Raw genomic sequence first — 22640 nt, 5'->3', positions numbered from 1 at the left:
GGGGTGCTGGGGTAAGGTCCCTGGGGCAATGGGATACAGGTTCCTGGGGCAATGGGATACAGATTCCTGAGGTGCTGGGATACAGGTTCCTGGGGTGCTGGGATACAGGTTCCTGGGGTGCTGGGATACAGGTTCCTGAGGTGCTGGGATACAGGTTCCTGAGGTGCTGGGATACAGGTTCCTGGGGTGCTGGGATACAGGTTCCTGAGGTGCTGGGATACAGATTCCTGAGGTGCTGGGATACAGGTTCCTGGGGTGCTGGGATACAGGTTCCTGGGGTGCTGGGATACAGGTTCCTGAGGTGCTGGGGTAAGGTTCCTGGGGCAATGGGATACAGGTTCCTGGGGCAATGGGATACAGATTCCTGAGGTGCTGGGATACAGGTTCCTGGGGTGCTGGGATACAGGTTCCTGGGGTGCTGGGATACAGGTTCCTGGGGTGCTGGGATACAGGTTCCTGAGGTGCTGGGATACAGGTTCCTGAGGTGCTGGGATACAGATTCCTGAGGTGCTGGGATACAGGTTCCTGGGGTGCTGGGATACAGGTTCCTGAGGTGCTGGGATACAGATTCCTGAGGTGCTGGGATACAGGTTCCTGGGGTGCTGGGATACAGGTTCCTGGGGTGCTGAGATACAGGTTCCTGAGGTGCTGGGGTAAGGTTCCTGGGGCAATGGGATACAGGTTCCTGGGGCAATGGGATACAGATTCCTGAGGTGCTGGGATACAGGTTCCTGGGGTGCTGGGATACAGGTTCCTGGGGTGCTGGGGTACAGATTCCTGAGGTGCTGGGATACAGATTCCTGAGGTGCTGGGATACAGGTTCCTGGGGTGCTGGGATACAGGTTCCTGGGGTGCTGGGATACAGGTTCCTGAGGTGCTGGGGTAAGGTTCCTGGGGCAATGGGATACAGGTTCCTGGGGCAATGGGATACAGATTCCTGAGGTGCTGGGATACAGGTTCCTGGGGTACTGGGATACAGGTTCCTGGGGTGCTGGGATACAGGTTCCTGAGGTGCTGGGATACAGGTTCCTGGGGTGCTGGGATACAGATTCCTGGGGTGCTGGGATACAGGTTCCTGAGGTGCTGGGGTACAGGTTCCTGAGGTGCTGGGATACAGGTTCCTGAGGTGCTGGGATACAGCTTCCTGAGGTGCTGGGATACAGGTTCCTGAGGTGCTGGGATACAGGTTCCCGGAGTGCTGGGATACAGGTTCCTGAGGTGCTGGGATACAGGTTCCTGGGGTGCTGGGATACAGCTTCCTGAGGTTCTGGGATACAGGTTCCTGGGGTGCTGGGGTAAGGTTCCCGAGGTGCTGGGGTAAGGTTCCCGAGGTGCTGGGATACAGGTTCCTGAGGTGCTGGGATACAGGTTCCTGGGGTGATGGGATACAGGTTCCTGAGGTGCTGGGATACAGGTTCCTGGGGTGCTGGGATACAGGTTCCTGGGGTGCTGGGATACAGGTTCCTGGGGTGATGGGATACAGGTTCCTGAGGTGCTGGGATACAGGTTCCTGAGGTGCTGGGGTAAGGTTCCTGAGGTGCTGGGATACAGGTTCCTGAGGTGCTGGGGTACAGGTTCCTGAGGTGCTAGGATACAGGTTCCTGAGGTGCTGGGATACAGGTTCCTGAGGTGCTGGGATACAGGTTCCCGGAGTGCTGGAATACAGGTTCCTGAGGTGCTGGGATACAGGTTCCCGGAGTGCTGGGATACAGGTTCCTGAGGTGCTGGGATACAGGTTCCTGGGGTGCTGGGGTAAGGTTCCCGAGGTGCTGGGATACAGGTTCCCGAGGTGCTGGGATACAGGTTCCTGGGGTGATGGAATACAGGTTCCTGAGGTGCTGGGATACAGGTTCCTGAGGTGCTGGGATACAGGTTCCTGGGGTGCTGGGATACAGGTTCCTGGGGTGATGGGATACAGGTTCCTGAGGTGCTGGGATACAGGTTCCTGAGGTGCTGGGATACAGGTTCCTGAGGTGCTGGGATACAGTTTCCTGAGGTGCTGGGATACAGGTTCCCGGAGGGCTGGGATACAGGTTCCTGAGGTGCTGGGATACAGGTTCCTGAGGTGCTGGCGTAAGGTTCCCGAGGTGCTGGGATACAGGTTCCTGGGGTGCTGGGGTAAGGTTCCCGAGGTGCTGGGATACAGGTTCCCGAGGTGCTGGGATACAGGTTCCTGAGGTGCTGGGATACAGGTTCCTGGGGTGATGGGATACAGGTTCCTGAGGTGCTGGGATACAGGTTCCTGGGGTGCTGGGATAAGGTTCCCGAGGTGCTGAGGTAAGGTTCCTGGGGTGCTGGGATGCAGGTTCCTGGGGTGCTGGGATACAGGTTCCCGGGGTGCTGGGATACAGGATGCTGGGGTAAGGATCCCGGGGTGTGGGATACAGGTTCCTGGAGTGCTGGGGTAAGGATCCCGAGGTGCTGAGATACAGGTTCCTGGAATGCTGGAGAAAGGTTCCCGGGGTGCTGGGATACAGGTTCCCGGGGTGCTGGGATACAGGATGCTGGGTTAATGATCCCGGGGTGCTGGGATACATGTTCCTGGGGTGCTGGGATACAGGTTCCTGGGCTGCTGGGATACAGGTTCCTGGGGAGCTGGGATACAGGTTCCTGAGGTGATGGGATACAGGTTCCTGGGGTGCTGGGATACAGGTTCCTGGACTGCTGGGATACAGGTTCTTGTGGTGCTGGGGTAAGGATCCCGGGGTGATGGGATACAGGTTCCTGGGGAGCTGGGATACAGCTTCCTGGGGTGCTGGGGTAAGGTCCCCGGGATGCTGTGATACAGGTTCCCAGATGCTGAGATACAGGTTCCCAGGGTGCTGGGTTACAAGTTTCTGGGATGCTGGGATACAGGTTCCTGGAGTGCTGGGATACAGGTTTCTGGAGTACTGGGATACAGGTTCCCGGAGTGCTGGGATACAGGTTCCTGAGGTGCTGGGATACAGGTTCCTGGGGTGCTGGGGTAAGGTTCCCGAGGTGCTGGGATACAGGTTCCTGAGGTGCTGGGATACAGGTTCCTGGGGTGATGGAATACAGGTTCCTGAGGTGCTGGGATACAGGTTCCTGAGGTGCTGGGATACAGGTTCCTGGGGTGCTGGGATACAGGTTCCTGGGGTGATGGGATACAGGTTCCTGAGGTGCTGGGATACAGGTTCCTGAGGTGCTGTGATACAGGTTCCCGGAGTGCTGGGATACAGGTTCCTGAGGTGCTGGGATACAGTTTCCTGAGGTGCTGGGATACAGGTTCCCGGAGGGCTGGGATACAGGTTCCTGAGGTGCTGGGATACAGGTTCCTGAGGTGCTGGCGTAAGGTTCCCAAGGTGCTGGGATACAGGTTCCTGGGGTGCTGGGGTAAGGTTCCCGAGGTGCTGGGATACAGGTTCCCGAGGTGCTGGGATACAGGTTCCTGAGGTGCTGGGATACAGGTTCCTGGGGTGATGGGATACAGGTTCCTGAGGTGCTGGGATACAGGTTCCTGGGGTGATGGGATACAGGTTCCTGAGGTGCTGGGATACAGGTTCCTGGGGTGCTGGGATAAGGTTCCCGAGGTGCTGAGGTAAGGTTCCTGGGGTGCTGGGATGCAGGTTCCTGGGGTGCTGGGATACAGGTTCCCGAGGTGCTGGGATACAGGATGCTGGGTTAAGGATCCCGGGGTGTGGGATACAGGTTCCTGGAGTGCAGGGGTAAGGATCCCGAGGTGCTGAGATACGGGTTCCTGGAATGCTGGAGAAAGGTTCCCGGGGTGCTGGGATACAGGTTCCCGGGGTGCTGGGATACAGGATGCTGGGTTAATGATCCCGGGGTGCTGGGATACAGGTTCCTGGGGTGCTGGGATACAGGTTCCTGGGCTGCTGGGATACAGGTTCCTGGGGAGCTGGGATACAGGTTCCTGAGGTGATGGGATACAGGTTCCTGGGGTGCTGGGATACAGGTTCCTGGGGTGCTAGGGTAAGGTCCCTGGGGTGCTGGGATACTGGTTCCCGGGGTGCTGGGATACAGGTTCCTGGGGTGATGGGATACAGGTTCCTGGACTGCTGGGATACAGGTTCTTGCGGTGCTGGGGTAAGGATCCCGGGGTGATGGGATACAGGTTCCTGGGGAGCTGGGATACAGCTTCCTGGGGTGCTGGGGTAAGGTCCCCGGGGTGCTGTGATACAGGTTCCCAGATGCTGAGATACAGGTTCCCAGGGTGCTGGGATACAAGTTTCTGGGGTGCTGGGATACAGGTTCCTGGAGTGCTGGGATACAGGTTTCTGGAGTGCTGGGATACAGGTTTCTGGAGTGCTGGGATACAGGTTTCTGGGGTGATGGGAAACAGGTTCCTGGGGTGATGGGATACAGGTTCTTGCGGTGCTGGGGTAAGGATCCCGGGGTGCTGGGATACAGGTTCCTGGGGTGCTGGGATACAGGTTCCTGGGGTGCTAGGTTAAGGTCCCTGGGGTGCTGGGATACTGGTTCCCGGGGTGCTGGAATACAGGTTCCTGGGGTGATGGGATACAGGTTCCTGGACTGCTGGGATACAGGTTCTTGTGGTGCTGGGGTAAGGATCCCGGGGTGATGGGATACAGGTTCCTGAGGTGCTGGGATACAGGTTCCTGGGGTGCTGGGATACAGGCTCCTGGGGTGCTGGGGTAAGGTCCCCGGGGTGCTGTGATACAGGTTCCCAGGTGCTGAGATACAGGTTCCCAGGGTGCTGGGATACAAGTTTCTGGGGTGCTGGGATACAGGTTCCTGGAGTGCTGGGATACAGGTTTCTGGAGTGCTGGGATACAGGTTTCTGGGGTGCTGGGATACAGGTTTCTGGGGTGCTGGGATACATGTTCCTGAGGGGCTGGGATACAAGTTTCTGGGGTGCTAGGATACAGGTTCCTGGAATGCTGGGATACAGGTTTCTGGGGTGCTGGGATACAGGTTTCTGGGGTGCTGGGATACAGGTTTCTGTGGTGCTGGGATACATGTTCCTGAGGGGCTGGGATACAAGTTTCTGGGGTGCTGGGATACAGGTTCCTGGAATGCTGGGATACAGGTTTCTGGGGTGCTGGGATACAGGTTTCTGGTGCTGGGATACAAGTTTCTGGGGTGCTGGGATACAGGTTCCTGGAATGCTGGGATACAGGTTTCTGGGGTGATGGGAAACAGGTTCCTGGAGTGATGGGATACAGGTTCCTGGACTGCTGGGATACAGGTTCTTGCGGTGCTGGGGTAAGGATCCCGGGGTGATGGGATACAGGTTCCTGGGGTGCTGGGATACAGGTTCCTGGGGTGCTAGGGTAAGGTCCCTGGGGTGCTGGGATACTGGTTCCCGGGGTGCTGGGATACAGGTTCCTGGGGTGATGGGATACAGGTTCCTGGACTGCTGGGATACAGGTTCTTGTGGTGCTGGGGTAAGGATCCCGGGGTGATGGGATACAGGTTCCTGAGGTGCTGGGATACAGGTTCCTGGGGTGCTGGGATACAGGCTCCTGGGGTGCTGGGGTAAGGTCCCCGGGGTGCTGGGATACAGGTTCCCAGGTGCTGAGATACAGGTTCCCAGGGTGCTGGGATACAAGTTTCTGGGGTGCTGGGATACAGGTTCCTGGAGTGCTGGGATACAGGTTTCTGGAGTGCTGGGATACAGGTTTCTGGAGTGCTGGGATACAGGTTTCTGGGGTGCTGGGATACAGGTTTCTGGGGTGCTGGGATACATGTTCCTGAGGGGCTGGGATACAAGTTTCTGGGGTGCTGGGATACAGGTTCCTGGAATGCTGGGATACAGGTTTCTGGGGTGCTGGGATACAGGTTTCTGGTGCTGGGATACAAGTTTCTGGGGTGCTGGGATACAGGTTCCTGGAATGCTGGGATACAGGTTTCTGGGGTGCTGGGATACAGGTTTCTGGTGCTGGGATACAGGTTTCTGGGGTGCTGAGATACAGGTTTCTGGGGTGCTGGGATACAGGTTCCTGGAGTGCTGGGATACAGATTCCTGGGGTGCTGGGATACTTGTTCCTGAGGTGCTGGGATGCAGGCTCCTGGGGTGATGTGATACAGGTTCCCAGGGTGCTGAGATACAGGTTCCCAGGGTGCTGGGATACAAGTTTCTGGGGTGCTGGGATACAGGTTCCTGAGCTGTTGGGATGCAAGTTCCTGGGGTGCTGGGATACAGGTTTCTTGGGTGCTGAGATACAGGTTTCTGTGGTGCTGGGATAATTGTTCCTGAGGTGCTGGGATGCAGGCTCCTGGGGTACTGGGATACAGGCTCCTGAGGTGCTGGGGTAAGGTCCCCAGGGTGATGTGATACAGGTTCCCAGGGTGCTGGGATACAGCTTCCTGGGATGCTGGGATACAAGTTTCTGGGGTGCTGGGATACAGGGTCCTGAGCTGCTGGGATACAGGTTTCTGGGATGCTGGGATACAGGTTCCTGAAGTGCTGGGATACAAGCTCCTGGGGTGCTGGGATACAAGTTCCTGGGGTGCTGTAGTATAGGTTTCTGGAATGCTGGGATACAGTTTCACTGGGTGCTGGGATATATGTTCCTGTAGTGCTGGGATACAGGTTCCTGGAGTACTGGGATACAGATTCACAGGGTGCTGGGATATACAGGTTCCTGGATGATCGGATATACGTTCCTGAGGTGCTAGGAGTAACTCATTCCAAAAGGCTTGAGGCTTTCAGGACTGGTAGCTTTTGCTTGGGAACAGCTGTCTGGAGATATGGAGGATAAATGGAGAAATGGTGCTGATGTAAAGGTATGCTACAATCTAATTAGATGGTGGAACTGTCTAAGGAGCTGAATGACCTCCTCCCACCTGTATCGAGGAATGTAAGATCCACCAGGATTCTTGCTCCTGATTGAAATTCACCACATCCCCCGTTAAACATTGCACTGCATGCCCGTTAGTGAGACAGTCACCCTCAACTAGCAGGAGAAAAGATGTTGGGGTTGGTTACTTAGGGGAACGATAGTGGAATTCTAATTTACCAAGAATGGGATTATTCTTTGTTGTAGTGTGGCCTTGTTGCCTGTTTGTAACAGAGTTGATCTACAGACAACTTTTTAAGTGCAAACATTAGGTTTATTTACAATACAGCCAGCAGCAACTACATGTGTGTATTCAACTCCATCTCTATGGACTGTGGAGGTAGCCCATGCTGCTAACACATTGCTTTAAACAGATCACGTGATCTTACATCACAGGACTATTCTTAAAGGAACAGTCCAACGTTTAACAAAACCATAATTACTACATTCCTCCCCCTTTAACTTTGCTGTACATATTATATTTACAAGTATATTTATCTCATGACATTATAATATTTATACAGGTCATGAAATTTACAAGTTCGGTCATTCAGGTCATTTCCTGGTTCATGTGGAACATCAATTTCTCTGGAACTGCATGAACATCAGGTATCTCAGTGGGCACTTGCAGTTCAATGTCTGATAGAGACATCAGGCATGTCAGTCCTTGGTTGAGCATTTTCAACAGGAAATGCTGGTTCAGTAATGTTTACAGGTGGAACCATATCTTGTTGTGGTATCTCTCTTTTTCTTAATTGGTCCACATGCCTACGGGTGATCTGACCTTCCAACACCATGTGGTATGATAATGGTCCAGTCACTGAACTTACTTTGCCAGTGTCAGGAAGAGGTCTTAATGTATCGAATGTTATTGGAAATTATTTTTTTATATAGAGGTTTAGTCTGTGTGTGTTGATTGGATTGACACCAGCTAGTATGGGTGCTTTGATGTGTAGTAGTTTTGAGATGTAAACAGAGGTACATTTGCATTTTGTTGAATGGAGCATTCAAGAGAGGGAGTGAAACCCTGCGCCTAGCTAGGAGACACCAAGCAATATGCGTATATTACTAATAAAATTGGTACTATGAAAGGGGTTTTATTGTTAGAAGAGGTGGAGTTCATAGGGCCTGGTGATACATTGAGAGTTTACATTCAAAGAGAAAGGCTGGGTATAAGCTGAGAGGCATTGTGTGTGCAGGTCAGAGGCATGTAAGATCTAAGCTGCTGTAAGCCTACAACCGTCTGCAAAGGAACCAAATTGAAAGGAATCCATTTTGAATTTGTCAGGTGAAAACACTTTGCCTGGTGTCTGCTTAAAGTCTATTGCTTACTGTTGCCTTAGTGGAAATTAATTTGGGAATTTATTAAAAGTTATGATGGTCGTAATTGTAGCCATGTGTATGTGTTTAAGTTGTTGTAAATTAATAAATGTCTCATTTAGTTTGATATAAAACCTCTCTGGTGGTCTTCTTCCTGAATTTAGAGCTGCAATTCAAAAGATACCAATTGCAAATTTAGGTTATGACAGTTGTTTAAAGTTTCCCCCTGGGATTTTACATAACTCAGCCTTTACCAACAGCTGTGTCATAACAACCAGGTAACCAAGTATCCTCCACCGACACTCTTTACATATACTGCTTCTCCAACAGCAAATTGTCTCTCATGTCTATGCAAGTCACGCGCAGCTTTTTGATTTCCTTGACTCTTCTCCACCTCCCCCTCCAAATTTGGAAATATTAGGCTCAGTCTTGTCCTAAGATGGCATCTCATCAACAATTCTGCTTGATCCTATAGATTTGATCCTATTGCCGTGTGTGGGGGGCACGTGGAGGTCGTTCTGTCGTGGTAAAGAAAGCGTGCAAGCTTGGTCTCCAGTGAATCACCTGTTAGCTTCTTCGTTTTTGTCTACAGCATCTAGAATTCTTTCCAGAGAAGGCCTTTGCATCAACTTGTGCCTCTTTGATTTTACCTTCAGTATCAACATCCAGCAGAACATTATGAGGGGCTGGAATAATATCAAAGTAGGCACAGTTCAATAATTTGTTGATTGCCTCCTTTGAATGTGCCACCAGCCACCATTTTATTGTCTTTTCGGAAATGTCTTCCTTTTTGTCTTCTTCCTTCTACCCCAGAATTTAGTTTTGTCAATCATTCTGACTTCGATGTCGGCCAGACTTCTCTCAGGTGAAATCTGAACTTGTCTTAGTTCAGTAGCTGAGTCTCCTGAAACTCCGTTAGCTGCTAGCCCCTTGGAAAACTCTCCGGTTTTTGTTTTCAAAGCCTCTTTGGCTTCACTTAGCTCTTCTGTCTCTTTTTTTTGTTTCTGTTGGCTGCCTCCTGGAAACTTGAACATTGGATGTGTTGTCTCTGCCGCCTGGTTCTTCAGTTTGTTCAGAGAGTTGCCGAATTCTTTCTGCTTCTCTTTGCACTGTTCCAGGGCCATAAACTTTGACCTGAGGGAATCTTGTCGTGTGTGAAAGTTTTTTTTAACAGGTTTTCCTCTTCCTTGTGAAGGTTATTCACTTCGTCTTGAACTCGGTCGTTCAGCAGGGTCTTCCTTGAGCTCTTTCTGCTGTTCTTCAATGTTTTTGTTTGAGATAGGCTGCATTTCTTCAGACTGTTGAGTCCTTACACACTCCCTTTTTCATCCTGTTGCGGTCCTTGGACTCTCCAGGCTCTTTCTGCCAAACTTTGCTTTGTTCCTTTTTCAAGACAAAGTCTTCCAGCTTCCTTTTGAAAACTCACTGGCCAATTGAGGTTGATTTCCCTTAAGCAGTTTCGCCCTAGAAGGCTTGGTCCCCTGTCTCTCAACACCATCACCGTTAGCTGTGTCGATTGGTTTCTATAATGGACAGTTGCTCTGCTAATACCTTTTACATGGATTTCTTTGCCTGTGTACGTTTTCAGCTTGGCCGATGTTTGTTCCAAATTTAATGGATGTTCACCATTATTTAAATATCTGAAAGTGTGTTCTCCAATTACAGTGGTGAAAGCTCCCATGTCTACTTGCATTTTTAGTGGCTTACCATTCAGTGCACTGTAACAAATATTGGCTCTGTCTTCCCAGCTTCCATGTTAAACAATGAATAAATGTCAGAATTTGTTGTTTCTAACTCTTCCACACTGTAGGCTTCATTGGGCTTCTTCTGTTGTTTGGAAGCCTGTTTAAATCTCTCTGTGCACCGTCTCATTATATGTCCACATCTGTGACAAAAGTAACATTCTACTTTTTTGGACCACCAGTTGCTAGAAGACTGATTGTTTCCACATCGATTAAAGATGTTCTTCGATTTAGCTGCTAAATTATTTCTTCTTATTTTTTGATTGGCATGTTTCCCGTTTCACGGCGGAGTCTCGTTTTCTCGCACCACTTTCAGCTGACTATTCCTGCCCGATTTGGAGTACGCCGCCATTTTGCGCCCCTCGTATTGCTTGTGCATCTCTTACAGCGCTTTCCATGGCCAGCGCTATTTCCAATGCCTTCTTAAAAACCAGATTTGCTTCAGCCAGCAAACTTCTCTGAATAGTGTCTTCCTTCACACCACACACTAACGATCTCTGGGCATGTAATTCAGAGTGTCACCAAACTCACAATGTTCCCTTAGTTGCTTCAAATTCACCGTGTAGCTAGCAATTGTCTCACCTGGGGCCCTATTTCGCGAATTAAATCGGATCATCTGCATCGTGACTGAGAGCTTGGGTTGGGTTGAAAATGTCCCTTCACGAGGTATCCCAATTCTCTGAAATTCTTCAAACCTGGGGCACTGGGTGCCGTCAAACTGTAGGTTTTGCTCCCACAAGTACTCAAGAGGATCGCTCTCCTCTTCTCTTCCCCCATGATTTCGTTCGCGTTCCATATACTGAGACCAATCGTCTGTGGCTGGCTCAAAGGGATTGATTCTACCAAATTATGGCATTTTGGGTGAGCATATCTTCTGTTATTTTAAACGAACATCGATACTCACAATTGCTGGGCGAGGTACAGTACCGATTCCAATTTATCTTGATTTATCCTAATCTATCCTCATCGCCAGTTTGCTGTAGGGTGGCCAAGTTGCCTATTTGTAATACAGTCGATCTGCAGACAACATTCTAAGTGGAAATGTTGGATTCATTTACAATACAGCCAGCGGCAACTATACATGTTCTTTCAACTCCATCTCTATCTCTACACTGCCTGTGGAGATAGCCCGCGCTGCTAGCACATTGGTTTACACAGCTCATGAGATCTTACAGGACAGGACTATTCTTAAAAGGACAGTCCAACTTTTAACAAAACCATTATTATTACATTCTTACAATCACAAGGAAAAGGTTTGTTTGGCTTTAATGGATAAATTCAGCTGCTGTAATACAAAAGCTGCCCACAAGATGTCATAAGATGTTTTCTTTCAATCTTTATTCGTGATGTGTGACTGCATAATGACCCGCAGATTGAGTCTGCTTCCAACCCATTAGCCCCACTCCCTGCTCTTTGCCCATAACCCTTGGCTCTTGGTGATCATCAACCCCTACTCCTCAACCCCCACCTATGGCACCTCCCCATGCCCACGCAAAAGATGCAACACCTGCCCCTTCACTTCGTCTCTCCTCACCGTCCAAGGGCCCAAACACTCCTTTCAAGTGAAGCAGCATTTCCCCCAACTTAGTCTATTGCATTCGTTGTTCCCAATGCGGTCTCCTCTACATTGGAGAGACCAAACGTAAACTGGGCGACCGCTTTGCAGAACACCTGTGGTCTGTCCGCAAGAATGACCCAAACCTCCCTGTCGCTTGCCATTTCAACACTCCACCCTACTCTCTTGCCCACATGTCTGTCCTTGGCTTGCTGCATTGTTCCAGTGAAGCCCAACGCAAACTGGAGGAACAGCACCTCACCTTCCAACTAGGCACTTTACAGCCTTCCGGACTGAATATTGAATTTAACAACTTTAGATCTTAAACTCCCTCCTCCTTCCCCACCCCCTTTCCATTTCTTCCCCCTTCCTTTTGTTTTTACCAATAATTTATATAGATTTTTCTTTTCCCACCTATTTCCATTATTTTTAAATATTTTATGCCCCCCCACCCCCACTAGAGCTATACCTTGAGTGCCCTACCATCCATTCTTAATTAGCACATTCGTTTAGACAATATCACCAACTTTAACACCTATGTGTTCTTTTGTTCTGTTGTTTGTGACATCTTTTTATTATTTGCTCCTATCACTGCTTGTTTGTCCCTACAACCACACCCCCCCTCCACTTCTCTCCCCCCACCCAAACCCCCCCCCCCCCCCCCCCCACCCCACCTTAAACCAGCTTATATTTCACCCCTCTCCTTGGATTCACTCAGTTCTATTGAAGGGTCATGAGGACTCGAAACGTCAACTCTTTTCTTCACCGCCGATGCTGCCAGACCTGCTGAGTTTTTCCAGGTAATTCTGTTTTTGTTTTGGATTTCCAGCATCCGCAGTTTTTTGTTTTTATAGCTTATATTTCACCTCATTTCTATTTTTCCTTAGTTCTGTTGAAGAGTCATACGGATTTGAAACGTTAACTGTGTTCATCTCTGCAGATGCTGACAGAAAGGTAGCATGCAGGTAATGGCAAGTAATAAGGAAGATAAATGGAATTTTGACCTTCATTGCAAGGGAATTAGAGTAGAAGAAGTAGGGTGTTGTGTTACAATTGGGTAGGGACCTGGAGTAGTATGAGCAGTTTTAGTCTCTATATTTAAGGAAGGATATGGTTGCATTGGAGGTAGTAGAGCGAAGATTCACTAAATTGGTCCCTGGGATGAGGGGGTTGTCTATGATGAGGGGTTGAGTAAACTGGGTTTATATTGTCTGGAGTTTAGAAGAATGAGAAGTGATCTGATTGAGACATACAGGATTCTGAAGGGGTTTGACAGGGTAGATACTGAGAGGTTGTTTCCATCGATTGGGGGATCTAGAACACGGGGGCACAATCTCAGGATAAGGGGCCGATCATTTAGGACTGAGATGAGGAGAAATTTCTTCACTCAGAGGTTGTGAACCTTTGGAATTCTCTACCTCAGAGGGTTGTGGATGCTCCATCATTGAATACATTTCAGGCTGTGGGATAGACAGATTTCTGATTTTCAGGGAATCGATGGATATGGGGAGTGGGCGGGAAAGTGGAGTTGAGGTGAGAGTTCGTCCATGATCGTGTTGAATGGTGGAGCAGGCTCGAGGGGCCGAATGGTCTAATCCCGCTTCTGTTTCTCATGCTGTGCCTTGCCACTGGGCTGAAGGGCCTCCTATCTTGCTGTAAAGACTCTGTGACTTTCATTCGATTTGGAGTTTATTCACTGAAGTGAACTTGAGTTGCATTGCCAGACAATTATTTTGCCAAGGAGCGCACATGGTCATTTATTTCTGTGCCAGAATCTCAGCGTTGCCACTTTTTTACTCTCAGAAGCTGAGGAACGGACATTTTCTTCAAACCCCGGTGTTGTGAGTCCTTTTCCTACACTAACTCCATGAATGGGAACAGCCGGTTTTTTTTGGGGGGGGGGTGGGGATAATCCTCTGATTGTGGGTTCATCGGAATAAGACCCCCCTCGTCACACGTCAGGGCTGGTGTCTACATTGAAGGCCACACCCACGGGCTGGAGGAGATTACAGAGATCAGAAGGCCAAGGAGGGATTTGAAAATAAGGATGAGAATTTTAAACGCGAGGAGCTGCTGGACCGGGAGCCAATGTAGGTCAGCAAGCACAGGGGTGACGGTGGAATGGGACTTGCTGTGATCAGGTTAATATCCAAGGCGGTGGAGTTTTGGAAGACTTGGAAGTTAACACAGGGTCAACAATGGGATGCTGTTCAAGAGGTCATTGGAACAGTCACACCTCAAGGTAACAATTCTCTCGCTAATTTTCTTCTCTTCCCCTTCTCTGAAAACATAACAGCTGCTGGGGATGCAAGTCCGCAGGCGGTGGGAATGGTCCAATACTTACTACCCATCTGGTGATTCTTCATGTGTAAGCGGACTATCCGACCGCAGAGGTCTTCACACCTGAGCCCCATTCCTTTACCTGGCGACCGCATGCATCTACTTTTCAGTGGGAGTCAAGTGTATGTCACTCAAGAGCCAAGAATGCTGACTGTTCTGCTCGTCTCACTACCATGAGCTGCTGAAACCCCTGTGCCTAACATAAGAACATAAGAAATTGGAGCTGGGGTAGGCCATTCAGTCCCTCGAGTCTGCTCCGCCACTCAACAAGATCATGGCTGACCTGCTACCTCAACCCCACCTTCCTGCACTGTCCCTGTTTCCCTTAATACCCCTAAAGTCCAAAAAGCCATCAATCTCTGTCTTGAGTATGCTCATTCGCAGCTCCCTGGGGTAGAATATTCCATAACATTGAGTGGAGAAATTTGGAGGGAATGTAGTATTAGGTTAGCGGGTGGGACTGGAGAAACACCTGATGATGCGCGACAGGAGTCTAGAAGGACCATGGCTTAGATTGAGTAATACCTGGAGTGTTGTTTTTTTTATTTTTACTTATTGCATGTGGCATCATTTATTGCCCATCCCTAATTGCCCCTCATTCAGAGGGTGTTTAAGAATCAACCACATTGTTGTGCAGTCAGGAGATATAGGATGGCAGATCCATAAAGGGCATTAGTGAGCAATGGTTACCATTAGGCTTTTAATTCCAGATTTTTAGTGGATTGAAATTCCACCCTCTGCCATGGCGGGATTTGAACCTGGGTTCCCGAAGCATTATCCTGGGTTTCTGGATTAATAGTCCAGCGACAATACCACTACGTCATGGCCTCCCCTGTATATGCTCGTGCAATAAACCGGTTATTGTTCAGGCGTATCTACATCTCTGTGACCATTCCTTTGCTCGTCAACATACCGACGCACAACAATAATCTCACAACAATAATTGTATTCCACCTGCCATGTTCTAGCCCACTCATCCAACCTCTCAATATCCCCTCTCTCTGTCCTCCTCACCACTTACTTTACCAACCACCTGTGTTATCATCATGACAGACCCTCTTTCTGTACTTTAGGTATGGCTGCTGTACGTAGCCAACATCGTTGACCTGAAGTCAAGTTTAAACTTGTTGATTAAAACGACAGTTGCATTTTTCATTAAAGTATGGGGTACCTGAGGGTAGCAACAACAGATCAGTGTTCAGATTAGCCCTTGTTCTTTCTTTTGTTGCTACTGCTACCTGACAACTTTTCAAATTGAACTCACTGGTGTCTAACTTTCATGTAACCTATGCCGCATCCAGAGTCCTCACTGTTTTCCGCAGCCAAAAAAAAGGAATTCTAATTGAGCCTTCCTCTTTTTATATATTTATAAAAGCTGCCAAAGCGACACATTACATGGCAACTTTCATTCTATTTCCATGGCTACAAATGTGCTTTCGCTGTAAAGTGGCAAACTATTTTAAGCGCCCTCTTGCCATTGCTGGTCACTAATGCAATGATGAATTGCTGTTATTTAGGTAGCATTATCTGGCAGTTTTAATGTGATTTGTACCGTCTGTTATTTGGACCAACCTACTCTCAAAACCAGAGTGTACTGCTCAGGGAGCCTGAGTTGCTGTGGCAACACACACTTTTACCCACATGTTGTAGTCTGGAGCTATGGTAAAGGCTCCAACATTCTTTCCGGCACATAGGTGACCAGGAATCTCTCTCACGTTTACCGTTTCCTTGTGCTGGAAGGACTAACAGGTTGATGCTCAACCCCTTTTGACCACATTATCATCACGCCTCTCTTGGTCATCAAATCCCAGGGTGGAATTTGAACCTAGTGTTTCTGGCTCAGAGGCAGGAACACAACCGACGGCACCACAAGGCCACCTCCTGTGCTATCGTTTTACACGGTGAGTGGCAGCAGAAGGTGCTGTCCTAAAGGGAAGCAGATTCAACGGTGACTTTCAAAAGCGAACTGGATAAATATTTGAGGGGGAAAAATGCAAGGGCTTTGGGGAAAGAGCAGGGACTAATTGGATATCTCTTCCAAAGAGCCAGCATAGACTTGATGGGCCAAATGGGCTTCCTTCTGTGCTGGACGATCCTCATGACAATGTACTAATTTCACAAGGTTATAGCGCAGTGAAGCAATTTTATTCAGCGCCTCAAAAATGGATGTTTCAGGTGGGTAATGCAGACCAAACAGACCCTGTAGCACAATTTGCAATGAGCTGCCTGCTGGGAAGACTGCCCTGGCACCCCTGTGTCCTGCTTTAGCAGCTACATCGAATATGCATGAAGACAGAATCGGAGAGAACATGTTAAAACCTGACCACGCAGTGGGTGCAGAAAAGGTCAGATAAAATGCTTAACCTCCCACAAGTTTGAGCCCCTGCATGTAAGTTAATATGTCCATAAGGAGCACATGTGCCCACACATGGGCACACATGCTCATCTGTATACCTGTAGACACAAGCACACATAGGTTCACACGGGCCTCAATTTTGGTGTTGCCCTGGGGTGGAATTTTACAGCCCAGCCCCATTATGGCAGGGGTGGGGCTGTAAAGTGCTGCCAGCCATTGCAAACACCCATTGACTTCAGCAGGACTGGAAAATCCCACCGGCAGGAGGGGCCACAAAATTCCGCCCCTTAATCTCCAAGTACCAAAATCTGTAGCACTCAGTTCAAGCACCTGGGACAAGTCAATCTGGGCATTGTGGAAAAAAGAGACAAGCTGTCAAAGCTTTTCACCTTCCACTCATCAGGACAAATGCAAGAACACCAAATTTCAAAGGGAGCAACAATTGAGAACCACATGAGGAAAGTGTTGGCAAGTTTACTCTGATTGGTCAAGGTGTTGCCATGGAGAATGCACCACGGAACTATTTTCCCTCCCGTGTTTCTGCCTGGTGCAATGCCTGGACATGTTCCTTGTGCCTGCGGAAGGGAATTAAATAAAGTTTTGAATTAAACAAAAGCATGAGGGAACAATAGTTCCCTGTTGCATTTTCCATGGCAATGGCTCAGCCAATCAGAGTCAACTTGCCAATTACCCAGCACCCTTTTCTCATGCAGTAGAAATTGTTGCTCCCTCTGAAATTCGGCATTCCTGCATCTGTCCTGACGAGCGCGAGACGAAAAGCTTCGACTGCGTGGGGAGAATTTTCCGGTGGGCGAGCGGGGGTGGGGCTGTCACATGAGGGGACAAGTGTTAAAAGTTTTTAATTACTTTATTCGGATGCTTAAAACTTAAACGTATCTCCCCGAGGCACCTCCGTGATTTCTGCGTGAGCGAAAGAGCACAGGCCCCGACTCAGGGAATCCCCAGCCCCCACCCACACAGGGAGCGCTCAGGGCTTCCGGGCGAGCGTCACGCTGGTCCGCTCACGTAAAATGGCAGCGCGGACTCAATCGGGGGTGGGGGGGGGGAAGGGGGGGGGCGCGCGATTGCTCCCACCTGCACAACCCCTCCCCCCACCCCTTACGGGGAGGAAAATTCAGCCTCATGTCTCTTTTTGCAGCAATCAATTTACTAAGTTACGTCTCGAGTGCTACAATTGGCTACGATTGAGTTTGCAGGTTAGTGACTCCCCCCCCCCCAACCCGATCAGCTTGCTGCCTTTCACATATCCCAGGATAGAAAAAAGTGAGAATTTAAGCTGTTTGCCACAGAATCACTAGCTAGCACAGTTAATTCTCAGTTATTTGTTGCAAATTACAGTGAGCATTGGACTAATCGGATCAATGGCCAGAGTGTTAGTGCTCACAGCTTCATAGCGACTGCAGATTCCCTCGTGTCAGTCCAATCTCTCTGGGACAAGGTGTAAACCTAAACCTAAACCCTGCGATTATTACCCTTTTGAAAGCCGCAGTTTGAATCTGCCTCCACCATGCTCTCGGGCAGTGAATCCCAGATCCTGACCGCTCGCTGCGTAGAAAGCTTTTCCTCATGTTGCCTCTGGTTCCTTTGCCAATCGCCCTCAGTCGGGGCCCTCTGGGTTTTCAACTCGCCCACCTTCTCCCTATCTGCTCTGTCCAGGCCCCTCATGATCGCCTCTAAACCTTCTCTCCGCCAAGGGGCACACCCCCAGCCTGTCTACACAATAGTTAATGCCAACACCGCCAATCCCCCTGCTGTATTAATGCGCATTGAAGGGTTTGGTGGCATAAAAGGGAGAGGCTGTTTCCAGTGGCAAGAGGAGCTGAACCAGTTAAGCTTGAAGGTGACTGGCTACCATGAAGAAAAGTTATTTAGACATCGAGTTGTCGCACCCTGGAAGGGCAGAGGAAGCAGATTCAATAGTAACTTTCAAGAACGGGGGGATTGGATAAATACTTGGAAAGCGAAAAGGTGTGCAGGGCTATGGGGAAGGAGCTAGGAGGGGGGGTGGGACTAATCGGAAAGCTCTTTCACGATGGGCCGAATGGCCTCCTTCTGTGCTGTATATTTTTGCGACTCTGCATGTTAGCTGTGATCTAAAAGCAGCCAACATTCTCCAGACACAGCTCCTGGAGCCCCGATTTAGCTAATCGCATTTTTAGTTCTCATTGTTTCCCTGCTGTGTTCACCCTGGCTGCCCCATTTTACTCCGCGTTGAGCCTCAAGCATTGATTTGTTGCGAGCAAATTGCTTTATCATTTGTTTTTCCATCTCTTTTTCATGCTGCTCATTTGCCTTATTATTTTTCCATTTCACATTGCCCACACAGTGATTATCAGACCTGTGCTTCCAGCATGAATGATAATAGTCCTTCTCTGGCAGATGTTCTGAGGTTGCCTCTCACTGAACGCAACTGGGCACAAAGGGACAGTGCGGCAGCTACGAAAAATGCAGAGGAACTGATCACTCTTCACCCTTTCCATTTATTTTACGTCGAGCGCTATTTTTGATTCAGATTTCTACCAATGGCCTATCTTGTTCCCCCAAGTCAATGGGCGGGGAAGGAGGAGGATCACTTCTTTGACGTAGCAGTATTGTCACTGGACTGGTAATCAAGTAGAGCCAGGGTAATGTCCTGGTGACCAGGGGTTCAAATCCCACCCACAGTAGCTGGTGGAATTTGAATTCAATAAAAATCTGGAGTTAAAAGTCTGATTGTCATTAAAACCCATTTGGTTCATCAATGTCCTTCGCAGAAGGAAATCTGCTGTCCTTACCCGGTCTGGCCTACATGTGACTCCACGCCTACAGCAATGTGGTTGACTCTTAAATGCCCTCTGAACAAGGGCAGTTAGGGATGGGCAATAAATGCTGGCCTAGTCAGCAACACCCACATCCCATGAATGAGTGGAAGAAAATTAAATATTCCAGAGCATTTTCACTCTGAAATGATCTGATACTTGATGAATAGATTCAATGACCTGACATCAGCTTGAATAATTTTCTAAACAAATTGTTGACTGAATCCATTTCAACCTCTTAAAGCAGGGGTCTCCAACCCGCAGCTCCGGAACTGCATCTGGCTCTTTAACGTCTCGTTTGAGTTTCCTGGCTTTTTCCAGCTCGATGACGATAACACGAGGAAAAATACAATCAGGCCACGAAAAGTAAGAGCTGTGTTTTTATTGTGGGTCAAGAAGCGAATTCGGAAGTCTTGTGGCGCGGTGGGTGGCGTCCCTGCCTCTGAGTCTAGAAGCTCCGGGTTCAAACCCCACTCCAGGACTTGATGGTCAAGGTAAGTGCGTCCATAGTGTGGCCAAACAGGTTGGGTAACAGCCTGAAGATTCTTCCGACACACGCCAGTGGGAGGCGGTAAGAGCGGGAGAGATTCCTGGTCAACCATGTGATGCCAAGGACATTGGAGCCTCTACCATTGCTATCCACAGCTCCAGACTAAACACGTGTGTAGAAGTGTATGTTACCATAGCAACTCGGACTCCCTGAGTGAATTGTAGCATGCTGCTGCCACCAGGTAAACGCAGTCGTTATCCCAGTGGTGCTGCTACATCGTGACTATAGATTGTGCCCTTTTCTTCAAGGAACAGGTTTTATGGCTGTGACCATTTTTGATTGTAATATAGCCGCGATGATGCTTTATTCTGAACCTTCATTCTGGATGTTTATTTATCACGAGATGCGGTAGCTGAAAGAATGGCCTTACTTTTTCTTTACACTTCTGGGACAGAATTTTACTAGCCCCCTGTTGACAGGCTTGCAAGCGGTTTGGGGGGGCGGGGGTGGGGGGGTTGGGGGGGTGGGGGGGTTTGGGGGGGTGCGGGGGGGGTGGGGGGGGGGTTGGGTGGCGGGGTGGGGGGGTTGACCATAAGATTTCTCGGACAGCCCTCCCGGCGGGGGTCCCGCTCGCCCTGACCGCTTCGGAATGTTACGCTCGGCCCCACGAGGTCCCAGGCCAGCCTGGTCACTCTTGGCTCAATGGAGACCCTTAAGTGGCCAATTGTTGACCGCTTATGAGGTGTTTTGCGCCCGGCCTTAATCAGTAGCCCCCACTCCCACCCTTCCCCCCCAACCCCCCCCCCCCCACCCACCCCCCACCACCACCCACCACTCCTTTTAACATCAAGTGACCCTCACGATGCCCCACCCCGCACCCCTCCCAGAATGTTCGGCCCCTACAGGTCCTCCCTGCACCCTTGGCCTCTCCAGCAACACCCCCACCCCTTGGGCCTCACCTCCCCTCCCTGCCCTAAGACCACCACCCCCTCCCCACTCCCCCACCCCCCCCACCCCCCCCCCCCCCCCCCCCCCCCCCCCCCGAACACTTGCCCCGAGACTTGGGGCAGAATATTGCCATTGGTGTGCAGGGGCAGCCCTGACACACCGCGGTGTAAAATGGCGGGAGATGATGTCAGGCCTGCGCCCTGATGTCACCGCGGGTCACTTCGATGTTTCCTTCGGCGAGCGGGCGGGCTTAAATAACTTTTGACTTTCTCTTTTAAGAAAAGTTTTCATTATCTACTTGATTCCCCCCCTGAGGCAGCCCCGTGCCTCGGGGAGGTGTCTGCGCCCTTTGACACTGGCTCAGGCCCCCGGCCCTCCCCACCACCCCCCTCTCTCTCTCCCTCCCCTCCCTCCCCCTGGGTGAGGGGGCCGGAAGTCCAGTCTCCAGCCAATTAATGCTTGTCGGAGTGTTAAATGACTGCTGGGGTGGGGTGGGGGTGGGGGGGGGGGGGGGGGGCGTGGGGATGTGGTCTTATGGACCCTTCGGAAGTTCCCGTCCTCAAAATCCTGGCCCTTTCATTAAAGTTTGTTTTAAAAGTGACAAAATTATAAGAAAGGAAAGGTCAGAAAGCATCATTCGGGTCGCTGTATTTTCAGGTTTGAGTGTTTTTTTCCCGATTGATGATAAATTCAATCCATGTATTTTAATTTGTAAGATATGTGAATTATGCATTCTACCAGAGACGCTTGGCGTTGTGCCAAGGATTTGGTTTACAATTGCCCAATTTTCGTCTTGGAGCTCCCAGCAGTTTTTATTTCAGGCAACTTTTGTCTTCAGGTTAAAGAATAGGGTTTGCCAAGCCCCGTGTTCCCTTCCCTTGGTGGGGTGGGGCTGTACACACATCAGTGCTTACTCACAGCAGCTCTCACTCATGCCATGGGTGGACACACTTGAAATGTAACCCACCACAATAAGGTTCGACTGTACGTGGGGGATTGCCGAGTACACAGATTCTCCTGCTAAAAGCAGGAGCCCATGTTAACAACCTCCTTCTCTTACTTCCACACAGATAATTGATCTTAAAGCGGCTGGCACACAGGGGAATAGCGAAAGGATTCTGCTTCAGCTGAAGAATAGTTTGACATCACGACTAAATAGAATAGAATAATAGTGACTGAGGCTAGGAACATTATCCTTCTGTCTTCCATACTTAATTTTCTGCTGCTCCATGCAAATTTTTGGCACCTCCACAAACCTATTGAATTTGGAATATAGCTTGTGTCCTCAGAGACCTGTGCTGTATTTCACTTAACAATACAAACCGTATAGTATCATTGAAGTGAAAATTATCCATATGACATTTAGTCAAAGATAAAGGATTACCTCCAGGATCTCACACACACACACACACATACGCACACACACACACAACATACACACACACACACACACACACACACACACACACACACACACACGTACACAACATACACACACACACACACACAAAACATACACACACACACACACACACACGTACACAACATACTCACATACACACACACACACACAACATACACACACACACACACACACGTACACAACATACATACACACACACACAACATACTCACACACACACACACACAACATATACACACAAACACACACGTACACAACATACTCACATACACACACACACACACACAACATACTCACATACACACACACAACATACTTACTCACACACACACACACAACATACACACACACACACACAACATACTCACACACACACACACACAACATACACACACACAGACATGCACACAACATACTCACATACACAAACACAACATACTTACTCACACACACACAACATACTCACACACACACACACAACATACTCACATACGCACACACACACACACAACATACTCACATACACACACACGTACACAACATACTCACGCACACACACACACGCACACAACATACTCACACACACACACAACATACTCACATACACACACACAACATACTCACACACACACATATGCACACAACATACTCACACACACACATACACCATACACACACACACAACATACTCACACACACACACACACACACACAACATACACACACACACGCACACACACATACTAACATACACACACACACACACACACGTACAAAACATACTCACACACACACACACACGCACACACATAAGGATACTATTCTAAAGTGCGTGCAGAAGCAGAGACCTGGGGTGTATATATAC

Source organism: Carcharodon carcharias, chromosome 17 (genome assembly GCF_017639515.1).
Source record: "Carcharodon carcharias isolate sCarCar2 chromosome 17, sCarCar2.pri, whole genome shotgun sequence".
Taxonomy (NCBI): domain Eukaryota; kingdom Metazoa; phylum Chordata; class Chondrichthyes; order Lamniformes; family Lamnidae; genus Carcharodon; species Carcharodon carcharias.
The sequence above is the reverse complement of the archived record's forward strand: the minus strand, read 5'-3'. Positions refer to the sequence as shown.